Here is a 14,073-nt window from a genome sequence, read left to right as displayed (position 1 = left end):
GAAAGAAGTCTGACATGACGGTTGCCCCTCTCCTAGGGTGAGCGAGTATACTTGAAGGCACATAATCATTTTTCTGTTATCTTGTAAGAGCAAGTTTAATTCTACTTTGTTAGAATGTGAGGCACAGCTGGGAAGGAGGATATGGGATGACATTCCTACCCAAGTTTCATTTTTCACTTGTTAGTTATTGCTGTCTTACATTCACTTTCTCCTTGATACGTTAAAATTTCTCATAGCTTTGATATGAGTATTCTTTCTGTACAAGAAGCTTAAAAGCCAGCTGGTTGTGGAATGTTGCAGCTTGGGAGCGAAGGTTTGGTAAGGACCAAGACAAATGATGTTGGGAGAGGTGAATTGTGACTTGAATTGCTAAGGTCAAGAGAACTGAGCGTGGCTGTGCAGGGAAGGAGCCAGCACGCCTTTTGAGGTAGTTAGTGGTGACGAAATCCTGCGAAATAGCTTAACCAGTTGTTGCTTTGTGCTGGCGCTGAATATTCTGGAAGCATTAACATTCACTTTAAGGACATTGCCAGGAGTTTGCTGAACAACATACACACACCCAACCAAGAGGCAGAATTTAAATGTTTTAAAGCAGTGCCGTATTTGTTTTAGAGACAAAACTTTAACTGTCCGTGATGAATGAAAGCTAGAGTTTACCCCACTGGCCAAAACTAGTTAGTTACCCCTAGTTTTAAGCAAGTATGATTTTTATGGACAACAAAAATAGGTACAGAAGCTGACTCAAAAAAGTAACTTTTTATTTTAATTTGACCTTTGGCACATTACTCTGATGATCTCTACAATTTTAGACCTAGCTTTATGATTTATCTAAGTTTGATGATAGGGAAATTTAATGGGGGTGTTGTCCCTGAGTTTTGTATTTTCCTTCCTTTTAAAGAATAGGCAAGTAGTTCTTTATCCATTTGCAAATAAATCACTGATGGTTAGATAATTTTCAAGGATACTGCTTTTACTTTGTCATCATAGATTTTTGTGCTTAAAGGACTTTGAGCGTCATTGGGTCCTGTAACTTCCTTTTGTACGCCAGGAAACAGCCCAGAGAGATAAAATGACAGCTCAAGGTAACACACATCCAGCTGGTGATGGGCGGGACAGAGCCAGGACTCTCTGATGCAGGTTGTGACATGCAGAGCCTGCGATGGCAGCTGCTTCCAGGCATTTAGAAGGGTATTATTATTACGACTGTCTGATGTCGTAGCCTACAAAGTATAGCTTTAAGTGAGGCTCTATGGATGAGCTGAATCTTTGCATCCTATTTCCACCATGGATGGAAAAGAAATGGTCTTTGAAGTTTCTGAATGTGTGAGGGCTCAGATACCACCCATAAGATCACGATTCACAGTGTGCCTGGAAAGCATACCCCTTTTTAGAAAGCCAGTGTACAGCTTTGAAGTTATTGGTGGTTTCATGTACTTAGGAATATTCAGTGATTAATGCCTTTAACTATATTTAATGGATTGCTTTGTAGGTTCTTCTGTTGCTCCCTCTGTTATGACCTCTTATGGGGTCACTTAACCTTCATGGTGGACAGAAAGCAGAAATAACAGTCCTTCCCACTTTATTTTCTAAGATTTCTTTATTTGCTTGAAAGGTGGGTTAGATTCATAGTTACACACAAGAAGGAGGGAGAGAGAGAGAGGAAGGGAGGGAGGGAGGGAGGGAGGGAGAGAAAGAAAAAAAAGAAAGGGAGAAAGAGAGAATGAATGAAAGGATGAAAGAAAAAGAAAGAATGAAAAAATCTTCCATCTACTGTTTATTCCCCAAATGACCACATGGGCTGGAACTGGGCTGATCTGGAGCCAGGAGCCAGGAGCTTCTTCTGGGTCTCATTCGTGGTTGGCAGGGGCCCAAAGATTGGGCCATCTAATGTGCCTTCCCAGGCACATTAGCAGGGAACTGGATTGGAAGTAGAGTAGCTGGGACTTGAGCCAGTATCCGTATGGGATGCTGCTGTCACAGGCAGCAGCTTTCCCTGCTATGCCACGGCAGTCTCAGCCCTGCCCACTTCAGCTTGTAGGACTACACTGTTACCTGTTGCTACAGCTTCATTTCTTTTCCTTCCGGTACAGGAACACTGACCAATTGTGTGCATGAGCAAGCTTGGCCAATGGTCAGCTCTCCCCACTCCTTCCTACTTGTTTTCTGCTTTGCTTCATTTCATTTTTACTATTCAGTAGCCTTTTCTGGAATATAACAAGGAGAGAATCAATGATGGACAGTTGACATAATGGATCACGTGCCAGACCCCAAGGGCACCAGCCAGGAGATTTGGTAGATCTGTGTTATATTTTCAGCAGAAAAAAGAGCTGCCATTTAAAATGACTAATGGCCAGTGCTGGTCAGTTGTTACACGTGGCTCAGGTGCCTCTCCCATTCCGGACAACATGGAGCAGGGTAGGGTGGAGCTGGGTGGCTATGGGCCATACTTGCTGTGCAATTGATTGCTATTCCATTGGCAGCACAGCTAGGCCTAAGGACATAGGAGAATTGATTACATGGGTCCCAAGTAACAAAGGATGAGGAAAACAATTAAAGTCTGCTTCCTATTTCTGCTGAGATGCTCTCATGATCACTCAGGCTGGGAACCAAGGCCGCTTACAGATCCATTTATACTAAGTAGGGGAAAGGAGAAATGGCTGTGCCATGAGGTACCCCAGAGATGTGTGTGATAAATGCTGTTTGGGCTTTCCAGAGGACAACACCATTGGAATGTTAAAGCTGCTCCAACAAACTCCTCCCCCTTGCTGATATGGAAAATCTGTTCCAAGGTTGTGCAGCTCATTCGCGTTAGACTGGACTAACCTTCATACTGCCACTTAGCCTTTTAATTTCAGGCTGCAAGGTGAAGGGGTTGGCCCCTGGAGGAGGAGAAAGTGCACTGCCTGGGGCCCGAGCGCAGCTCTCCCTCTTAGGCTGTAACCTTGAGCAAGTTTCTTCATGACTTGTCCCTGTTTCTCAGCTGACCAAGCCAGATAGTAAGGTGGTTGTGAGGAGCACACACAAAACTCCCTGGGCAAATGTTTTTAGAGTTCCCTGGCAGATGGTGAGAGCTCCATTCTTTCATGGCTGTTCTGCTCTCTTAATTGCATTATTGCATTTTTTTTAATCAAAATTTTTTAAATGATGAAAATGAAATTTGAATTAGTTACAGATTCATTTGACCACACTTAATATGTGCTAACGAGCTGATGTTTTGAACATCCGGGGATTCAGAGTTTAACTCTTAGGAAATGCCTGTGTTGAGCGGGCTCACCACCTATGTATTTGTTGTATCAGATCACTTAGTCATGTTACAGAAACATAATTCAGTGTGATTTTTACAATTTCCTGGAACCAATGAATTTGGATGCTTAAACAGGTATCATGTTCACAATCTGTACTCCCATGAGTAGGCCAGACAGATTATGTGACATAGTGGAGATTACCCAGTTAACGATAGAGCCAGGCAGGCCTCTTGCCTTGTGCGTTGCCCGTATGTACTAGAAATCTTCGTGAGCCCAGCCGGTAGCTGACGCTTGCTTGCTTTTACACGGGTGATTATGGTAATGAGGATTGCTCGGGACACATTTCATGTAGATACACGTGCTTCACAGAAGCTCTCAGACGGATTGTAGAACATTTCCACAAATGTGTTCCTTTCTGACTAGAAGTCCGAGGCAGGCTTGGGAAGAAATGCGGCACAGATTAGTGACTGTTAACCTTTTTGAAAGAGAAGAGTGTGTTGAAGGGGTCGGGGAGGATGGATAGTGAGGAAGGGAGGAGAAACTCTGGGTGGAGAGATGAAGAAAATGAAATTTGAGCCAGGAACTTTGAAGCTTTTTTTCCTAGTTTTTCATCCAATTGAGTAGATTGGGGTAATAGGTCTGCTCTCCTTTTCTGTGCTTTGATTACATTTAAAGTGGAGTATAAGATAACTTCAAATGATAGGAATGTCAGACCTCCAGGCTAACGAAGTTCATTCTGTGCAGTGATATGTGCCTGCGGGTGTGAAAGGAGCTGATTTCCTGGATTTTGACTGTGGTCTTCACTATCGATGCCATTAAAAAGTGCTAACTGGTGGTGCATTAACTTAAAAGAAGCAAATGCTAAAAACCTCAAGGTTTGAAAGGAATGAAAATTATGTCATCATTCCAGGGATTTGTCAACTAAATAGTTTAGAGCTGAGGAGTTGCAAAGGGAGCTGGAGAACATGCGGATCATTGTTGACTAATGGACAGTAGGTAAAGCAAGCGAAGTGCGTATTAGAGATTTAAGAGATGACTTCAGATTAAATATTGAGATTTAAAAAGTGCTGGTAGTAATGTTAAATATTGTGATTTATTTGATTTTTTTATACAGTCAAAAAGTAGGAAAAATACTTCCAAAATAAATCTTGTTTGAAACACAAATGCTGCAAAATTTACAAATGGTCATTTGAAACATTAAATTTTAGGCATGACTATTTTGTCCTTAGATGCAAAAGGAAAATGTTTTTTTAATTTGGAAAAAATAAAACCCTAGAAATTAACCTGGGAGCGCGAAACTAGATATTTGCATCAACTTTCCCTGTGGCATGAAAATATGTGGCCAGGAAAAAAAAAAAAAAAATCTCCAGTTTTAAGTTCAGTATAGATGAAAGACAGTAGGGTTATCTTTCTAAAATTTGTGCAAAAGTTCATTCTTAGGGAAAAGCATCTTTTCCTTGTACTTTGAAAGGTTTGTAATTGTTCTGAAATGACTCACTGGGCAGGAAGTGGAGAGATGTGAGTAGCAGCGTCATCTGCACAGGACCAGTGACGTCACGGCACTCTGGTCCTTCTGCTATAACCCACTATGACTTGACTCAGCAATGTAAAAATTCCTTTCATCTCTCCAGCTCTGTTGTAGTTGATGATTTAACAATCCAGCGACCAATACAAGGCTAGAAATGGAAAACTTATATTGAGTGTATTTTTTTTTTTAAGATTTATTTATTTACTTGAAAGTCAGGTCTTCCATCTGCTGGTTCACTCCCCAGATGGCTGCAATGGCCAGAGCTGCACTGATCCAAAGCCAGGAGCCAGGAGCTTCTTCCAGGTCTCCCACGTGGGTGCAGGAGCGCAAGGACTTGGGCCATCTTCTGCTGCTTTCCCAGGCCATAGCAGAGAGCTGGATTGGAAGTGGAGCAGCCGGGACTTGAACCGGTGCCCATATGGAATGCTGGCACTGCAGGCAGCAGCTTTACCTGCTACACCACAGTGCTGGCCCCTATTGAGTGTATTAACAGAAACCAGATTAAAGAAGGCATTCTACCTGGACATGGAGCACAAAGAAAGATATTCCTGGAAGCGACCCTCCTCATAATTTATTGCCTCACTGCTAGCCAGTCTAACTGGTTGTCTATAGGTAGAGTGAATTATGATGAAGCAGTCCAGGGACTGTTCACCTAAAATGTGGTGCCTTGTCTGCCAATCACTTTCAATTACAGACACTTGGGATTCAGCAGGTGCTAGATGGGATGAGGTTTTACTATGAAGTTCCCTTATCCACCCAAGGGCTGGGTCCATCAAAGCACCACACAATTGCCTTCAGGGTTCTTAGTGAAAGTTCATGAACCAGTGCAGATCAACTCATATCACAAAGGAAGAGACTGAAAATCAAACCTTATACCCAGAGTGCAGAGGCACTTTGTTCCAGGGAATTGTCTGTTCTCTGGGCTCTTTCATCTCTTCTAGAAATAATTTACTTCCCCTCTAAAAGTGCCCATAGCGCCTACTTCCCTTTCGCCCATGAAGAAGGGCCGCTAAGCCTCTGAACCTCATTGGGCTATAGGATGACAACATTCCCGTTCCTGTGGTGCCTCTGTGCACGTAAACAAATTAGTGTGCTGTGTCTCCCTTGACCTGGTAATTGCTAACTTATTCCAGCGGAGGGCAATTCCAGCCTTGGGGAGGGAAGGGAGACAAGCAGATTGCTCCTACAGGGGATTGGCCCAGCAGATTGAGCATGGCCAATGGAGATAATCGGCAGACAGCTAGAACTACATAGAATTGTGGTGTGGCTGATGAATAGGAACTGTCAGAGGTCTACGAGATCTGCAATTTAACATACTTCCCATTGCTATGCGATAAGGACTAAGGGAAAAGTCCATAGTGACAAGTATTAACAGAGACTCAGGGTACAGCCGTGGTAAGGGGGCAATTTTGAATTTGTGTGGGCAGCTCAGAGAGTTGGCTGTGGGAGGGCACTGGTTGAGGACTGGAAGGTCCCCAAGACAATAAGGAGGTTGGTTGTGGCTGAAGAAGAGGAGCGCTGAGTTAGAGATGTTTGCGATTTGAGTTAATAAGGTTCGGGCCATGACGTGTTTGTGAGAACTGATGTGTGTCGGACAGGCAGCAGACATGTTCAGGGAAGAATGTGCGAGGATTGGGGTCAGAGGACTCGGGTGTTTGAATTTGAAGTGTGAAGATTACAGAGGGCAGGGGTGAGAAATCTGAGCCAGGAGGAGAGGAGAGAGGTGCGTGTGTGTGTGTCCATGTGTAGTGATTATGATATGTGTTTGCGAACCAGCTGCGTCCTTGGCAGTCATGCACTGTAAGTGTAATTGGTTAAACTGTGTTCTCACAGGCAAAATGGGGGTGAATGGGAGTTGCACTAGATCAGTCCTTTTCAGTGGAGGAGGCATTGCCCGCCAAAGGGCCTTCTGGTCAGTTGTGCGGGTGTTTGATGTTGCCCCACTGCTTGCAGGGCAGGTTCCTACATTCTCAGGACAGCTTGCCACGCAAGGAAGTGTCTGGTGCCCTGCGTGACTTTGGCTTGGCCCAGCAATAGTCCCGAGGGATGTCAAATACAAATCTCACTTCCGTTGTCCTAGCTCCACCTTCTATTCCACATACCTCCTGTCCCTCTGTGCTCCTATTTTCTGGCTGTCTTATGAGGAATACTTTCTGATCTTAATTTGTTTTCAAATCTAAACTCAAGATGTAAAGAGTTGATTATTTCATTTTGTGTCTAGTAGTGTCTGAGCACTTACTGAAGTGCATATTTAAAATTTTTGTTTCTTCTTGATGTTATGATAAAAGGCATCTTCATAGACATGTGGAACTGTGTACCAGTAAATTATCTGAGCTTCATTTCACAATGATAACAGGGCAGATTATAACGAACATGTTATGTAAAGGACAAGGCAGTCTGTTAAGGTTGAGAACTATTTAACCAACTGCTCTCCAAGGCTTCTGACCCTGACATCTCTGGAACAGAGCTCTATAGTGTTATGATTGGAAGAGGCGCATTTTCTGCACTGGGAACAGTTAAAAACTGGTATCAGGCTGGGAAATGGGTGGAAAGCTGCCACTGTCGGTGAACCCATGAAGGCCTGAAGGAAGAAGATGGAGGGTCTTTAAGGAAACCTGGGTTCCTGCCAATGCAGGCAGGTGAGCCAAGGGAGATAAAGGTGTTTCAGCCTGACACCCACAGGGGAAAGGAAGAGGCAGCAGAGTGGGGCTGGGAGAGGGAAGGGCTGAGGGGGACAGGTGTCGGACTAAGCAGTTGAGATTCTGCTTGCCATGGCCACATCCCATATCGGAGTGCCTGGGGTCAGTTCCTGGATTTCCTGCTAATATCCACCCTGGCAGGCAGCAGCTGATAGCTCTGGTACTGGGGTCTCTCACATAGGAGACCCAAATTGAATTCTGGGCTCCTGGCTTCAACCTGCCCCAATCCCAGCTGTTTGAGGCATTTGGGGAGTGAATCGGCAGGTAGAAGATCTCTGTCTCTGCTTTTCAAATAAAATAATAAAAAAAAAAGAGCTATGGTTTCAAGCATTTGTTTTTTTAGCTGAATATGAGAGAGTCCCCTTTTTTTAAGATTTAACTTTCATTTATTTGAAAGCCAGAGAGGGAAAGACAGAAAGAGAGAGAAAATAAGAGAGGGAGAAACAGAGAGAGAGAGAGAGAGAGTGAGAGAGAGAGAGTGAGAGAACGCTCATGCTCTTCCAACTGCTGGCCCAACCCAAAAGGCTTTGGTGATTGGGGCTGGGCCAGGCCTAGGAATTCCATCCTGGTCTCCCACATGGGTGCAGGGACCCAAGTACTTGAGCCATCTTTGCTATTTTGCCAGGTGCATTAGCAGGAAGCTGGATCCGAAGCAGAGCAGCCAGGCCTCCACTGGCTCTCATACAGAATGCTGGCCTCTCAGGTGACAGCTTAACAGGCCATTGACTTAATCTGCGCCACATCAGCCCCTGGATGATTCTGCTTTTGGTGTGAAGTAGGTTGTATAAGAGATTTTTCAAATAAGTTACCCACCACTGTATCCCTCTTTGCTGGCAGTTTATTTTGCTTTTAAATGGTGAGATAGAACCATCAATCCTGATGAAAATGAATATTCTCGACCTGAATGCAGGCAGAAAGTTACCCATGATGCCTGAGCTTCCTTTTTATTTTAACACACACCATTGCCAATTCAGTTTTGAGTGAGAGAATTTCCCTGTCTTCCATCGTACGTTATGCTTACATAATAATTAAAGTATGTCTAAAATATTAATATTAAAACTGCAGGTGACTGTAGATACCTACCATATGAGAAAGTAGGAATGTCAGAAGAATGGGACATGCATTAAGCTGCAGAATAGGATGTTTTTGAGTTTTTTTCCTTTTTTAAAGCTAATTTAATACCACAAATGTTTGAACTTGAAATTCAACATTAAACCTCATTGTGGTCACAAATGAAATTCTAAAGGGTGCATTTTGGTGTTGAATCTAAGGGGCATTTTAGGGAAAACTGTCCATGTTTCATCTAAGAAAAGTTGCTTTATGTAAGCATAATTTTTTAGTGAAAAATTAGATGGAAGACGAAGGGATAAAGAAATGCAGTCAAGTGAAAAGGAAACATTGTTAGTGTAGTTTCTGTGTGTATTGGGGATAGCGGAGCCAAAACTGTGGTGTCACTCACTGCAGATATTTAGCATAATTTTTATAATGTTTGTTCATTCTAGGAAATTTAGGTAATGTTGACAAGCAAAGACCAAAAATAAGCAATAAACTGAGGCAAGTGTTATGGCACGATGGCTTAGGCTACCACTTGGGACCCCTACTTGCTATATTGGAGCACCTGATTCAAATTGTAGCTATTCTGCTTTTATCCAGCTTCCTGCCAGTGTGCCTGGGAGGCAGTGGATGATGGCTCTGGGGCTTGAGTCCCTGCCACTCAAATGGGAGACCTGGATGGAGTTCCTGACTTCTGATTTCATTCTGGGCCAGCCCTGGATGTTATGTTATAGGCATTTGGATGCCTGCACCCTGTGTTGACATGGCTGGGTTTGAGCCCTGGCTGTGCTCCTGATTCTAGCTTCCTGCTAATAAGCACCCCGGGAAGCAGCAGGTGACGACTCAGGTAGTTAGTTCCCTGCCACCTTGCAGCGAGATCCTGATGGATTTCCCAGTTCCTGGATTTCTCCAGCCTGGCTCAGCTCTGGCTACTGCAGGCATTCGGAGAGTGAACCAGTAGATTATAGATTCCACCCACCCCCACCTTTAAAATGCTCTTGGAATATGTGCATTATGTAAAAGCTATGCATGAATCTCAAAATTGTTTTGTACCAAAATAAATTTATGTTTTAATTCTATGCCCTCATATTTTACCAATCACAGATTCCTTTTTTTTTTTTTTTTAGAAAAATCATGATCCTTGTGTATTAGTATCTAGTAGGTAGAATTTGGCCCTTTATGTAAATTACTTCCCATCCTCTGGACAGCCATGCAAAGTAAGTAGGTATTCCCATTTCATCCTAAGAAAACAGAAATGAGTGTTCACCCAAAGTGCTACATCCAGCAAACAGTAAGGTTGTTGATCTTTGAGGAGATGGGCAGTTCTTCCTGTGCCACCAGATTGTCTTGAGAGGTATCCCGTCATCTTCATTGAGTGGCTTGGTGAGTGTGCCAGTGCCCTGCACAGTGCAGAAGTTAGTGGTTGGCTGGAGAAGTACATTGGCTGTGTTGTGTGGTTTGGGGACAGGGGAAGATAGGAAACAGGTGGACGCAGTGGGAACTGTACGCAGAGAGGGTGCCTGGCTTGCAGTGGGCTCCATGAGCCAGGGCTGCCAGACCAGAGTCTAGGATGCTTAAGCGAGAAGTGGGCTCATCTGACCTTAAAGGGGAAGAGAAGCTGGGGCAGAGCTTTTCAGGTCTTGAATGCTGGACTGAAGACTCTTGGGGTGGAAGGAACAACGCTCCCCCTGTGTTGACTGCTCTTGGGTTTACAAAGAGAGGTAAAAGAACTCAGAAACAAGCTGTGCTGAGTCGACAGAATGTCTTCCATATTTGTTGATGGCTGTTTGAGTAATCTGATGACTTGGGGGCTAAGGGTTGAGGATGCTGCATTTGTCCTGCACATGGGCTTCATCACACAGTGATAACCTCCAACGAAAGGGTCATTCTGAAATAAATTACAGCTGCAGTCTGCCGGCTTACATCATGTCCTGGGTGGGGAGACATGGATCTAACTCTGGAAAAGGACTATTTGAATGGGGGAAATGAAATAAACAAGACCAGATAAGGCTAAAGAAGCTGGAGTAGCTGTGGTATCTCTAAGCTGCAGGTGCACTTGCATTTCCCGGGGGCATTTGAAGTGACAGAGGGAGAAGGGAGCTGCCTCTTTCCTCACTTTCCATTTTTACTTCCTTTTGATAGATGAGTGAGTCCTTCCTTCCCCTTGATGAAAAGGACACCACTGATGCTTCCTCCCCTTGCTGTGCCATTGTTCCATTGTCTCACCACCCTCTGCTCCCTTCTTGTTTTTCACTTCTTTTGTCCATGTGTATTTATGAATGCCCAGTAACCTTCCTCCTCTTGGCCAAGAGCCCAGGCAGACATTATCAGCCTCCTGCCCTTGGCTAGGAGCCTGCTGGGAACCACTGAGTTCTTGTCAGTTTCTTTTTGCCCTCCATGTATCTATTGCCTCATGCTTGGCACATCCTGACCTGGGAAAAGTCACTGCTCTACTAGACTCTGCAACTCAATAAATGTTTCCTGAATGAGTTCATTACTCAAGAAAGAAGAAAACCTTTCTCATGAGAGGACTTCCTCTGTAGGCACCTGTCAATGAAAGCATATATAAATTAATATATAAATATGTATACAATATATCATAAATATCTATATTTCCTTTAGTGTAGGTGTGGTGGATGGCTGACTCAATATTGTAGGTTTTTAAACTTCTAAGTGCTCCATGCAGAAAGCATTTGATAAAGATATAGAGAATTTCTGACTTATGCGCCAAATAAGAGTTATAGTTCAATTCTGTCAATCCCTAAAAAGAATTGGAAGTCACTGTTTGAAAATATTACCATGATTTTTTTAAAAACATTGAGCAGCAGTGCTTACAACATGGAAATGTTACTCTATATGAACAAAATCTCCTTTTACTTTGGGGGCAGTGTGAAATTCTCCACTTTCTAGAGTGGAAAGGTAAATTTTTTTTATCTGAAAAATGAGTAAAAACAAGTGTTAAGATAATTTCTTGTCATTTGCAAGTGCTTCAGTATTATAAAATTTATTGACACCAATTACCTATTCTGTATGGGAGTTTAAATTCATTTTTTTCTAAAAAGAAATACATATAGATGAATTAAGTATTTGAGTCTCAATTTACTATCCTATGGACCAGATTTATTATTTTTTTAAAGATTTATTTATTGGGCCGGCGCCGCGGCTCACTAGGCTAATCCTCCGCCTTGCGGCGCCGGCACACCGGGTTCTAGTCCCGGTCAGGGCACCGATCCTGTCCCGGTTGCCCCTCTTCCAGGCCAGCTCTCTGCTGTGGCCAGGGAGTGCAGTGGAGGATGGCCCAAGTGCTTGGGCCCTGCACCCCATGGGAGACCAGGAGAAGCACCTGGCTCCTGCCATCGGATCAGCGCAGTGCGCCGGCCGCAGCGCGCCTACCGCGGCGGCCATTGGAGGGTGAACCAACGGCAAAGGAAGACCTTTCTCTCTGTCTCTCTCTCTCACTGTCCACTCTGCCTGTCAAAAATAAAAAAATAAAAGAAAAGGAAAAAAAAAGATTTATTTATTGGAGAAGCAGAGTTAGAGAAAGAGGGAGAGACAGACAAAGGGGTCCTCCATCCACTGGTTCACTACCAGAGTTGGGCTGATCCGAAGCCAGAGCCAGAAGCTTCTTCCATGTCTCTCACTTCAATACTGGGGCCCAAGTACTTGGGCCGTCCTCTGCTGTTTTCCCAGGCCTTTAGCAGAGAACTGCATTGGAAATGGAGCAGCCAGGACACGAGCTGGTGCCCGTATGGGATGCTGGCCCTGCAGGTAGAGGTTTAACTTGCAGATTTAAAGGATGAGGTGTGGAGCATCACCAAAGAGTGGGAAATAGACTTCTAACAGATACAGGAGAAAAAAAATAGTGCTTCCTGCCAGCAGGGCTTGCTAATCCCATTTGTGCAATGAGATATACACACCTGAAATGGTTAGTGGACTAGTGTGATTTATAGCTGCATATGTATTTTTTTTAATGTCTACGTGGTATAGTTTCAAAAGGAGTCGTGTCTCTCTGTACATGGGTGTGCACAGTCAGGGTGTGAATCAGTTTATAATAAGGTCCCTGGGGAGAGAATTGGCTTTGGGAGGGAGGAAGCAAGCCCAGAGACAGGTTGGAGGACTTTCCAGGTTGAGGCTTCCGGGATGCTGCAGAACTGCAAGGAGAAGAGGGAGCCAGGGGGGTTCTCGGTGAGGGGTGTGGCTTAGGCCAACTAGTAGGTGTTCCCAAAGGGTTACTGTTTGTTGTACGGTGTGATTGGACACCTGAGCAGCATTCTGCCTGTGGGATTTTCTACTTTCTGACCTTTGCCACGAGGCAGAGCTGTCCTCCCACTGAAAACTAGAGCCGTGCCTGGTGCTCCCGGCACTGGGGGTGCGAGCCTGCTGCTCCTGGAGCACGCTAGGGCGTGATTTGGCAGCATTATTCCTGGCTGTCAGATGTTCTCAGAGTCAACTGGTTAAGCTTTTAGTAAAATTCCCTTTTGCTTGCTCAGAGTTAATGTCTGTAATTCATCATTAAAATCCCCGATAGAGATAGACATGTACCACGGAGTCCTTTTCTCAGGGCCAAAAAGTTGAACGTGGTTTAAGTACATGATTTCATCCAAATGTCACCATTACTCAGGAGTGAAAGTCGTGGATCCCCAGGTCATAGGTGAAACAGCTGAGATCCGCCAAGGCTGAATGGCTTAACCGAGGTCACCTTGGCAGCCCTCTCTGACATACAGGCTGTGATCTGAGGCTCTGTGCTCTGCCGCTCGCCTTCCAGAGAAAGAGAGGCTCATAAACATTAACTTCCTCTGTGTACTTTGGAGTATTTTATTGCAGAAGGAGTGGTTGTTTTTGATTTTTTTTTTTTTTTTTTTTTGGTCAAAACATGGCATGGGCAAGATTTGGCTCTCTTTCTTCAGTACCAAATATAGGATGTGACCAGGGTAGATTCCCATTGACTAGAATGTGGAATAAAGGTGAGGTTTACTGGCTGTTGGTCTACTCTCCTTGGATGTTTCGCTGCTGTTGTGAAATGCAGAGGGTAGATGCTGAAGCCAGGCAGGTATTTGGAAGAGGGAAAGTGGGGAAAAGGGAGGGAAGGAAAAGGAACTTACCGCACTCCTTACAAAGTGCCAGCACTTCTGCCAGGAGTTGTGCTGGTTACATGGTTACATTTCCAGGTGCATTGCACTGCATATTTCCCTGGAGTGGTCTGTAGCCAGGTTTCGGCCTGCCCCACTTCATTCAGGTCTCTGCTCCAGTGTTCTCTTAGCACGTGTCTTCTCTTCCCATCTGCAATAGCGAGTCCCCTGTCCTTCTCAGAGCCCACTTAGGTTTGTGGCGGTAACTTCAGCCACTCCCAGTGCCTGCTCCCAACCCTGCCTTGTAAAGTGGCACTTCCACCTTCATATCCACTCCCCTGCCTTGGCTGCCACCTTCTGTCAGCCCACCTCATAGCCTCACTCTTTGTGGCCATTGGCGCTCTGGGCTCGGTCCCTTCCCTGTCCCCTTATCGTTCTTTCCTGCTTCTACCTCTTGGGCCTCCTCACCTTTATGTCTG

At 44.5% G+C, this 14,073-nt stretch overlaps 1 protein-coding gene across 1 annotated transcript in view; it reads left to right on the top strand.

The window, feature by feature from the left end:
• The window catches only part of ARHGAP18 (Rho GTPase activating protein 18), a 140,708-nt gene that overhangs the window by 26,230 nt on the left and 100,405 nt on the right, over positions 1-14,073 (top strand). The gene's annotated exons all lie outside the window — the stretch shown is intronic.

Source organism: Lepus europaeus, chromosome 3 (genome assembly GCF_033115175.1).
Source record: "Lepus europaeus isolate LE1 chromosome 3, mLepTim1.pri, whole genome shotgun sequence".
Taxonomy (NCBI): domain Eukaryota; kingdom Metazoa; phylum Chordata; class Mammalia; order Lagomorpha; family Leporidae; genus Lepus; species Lepus europaeus.
Note: the sequence above shows the minus strand (reverse complement) of the source record. Positions and strands in the feature narration are given on the sequence as shown.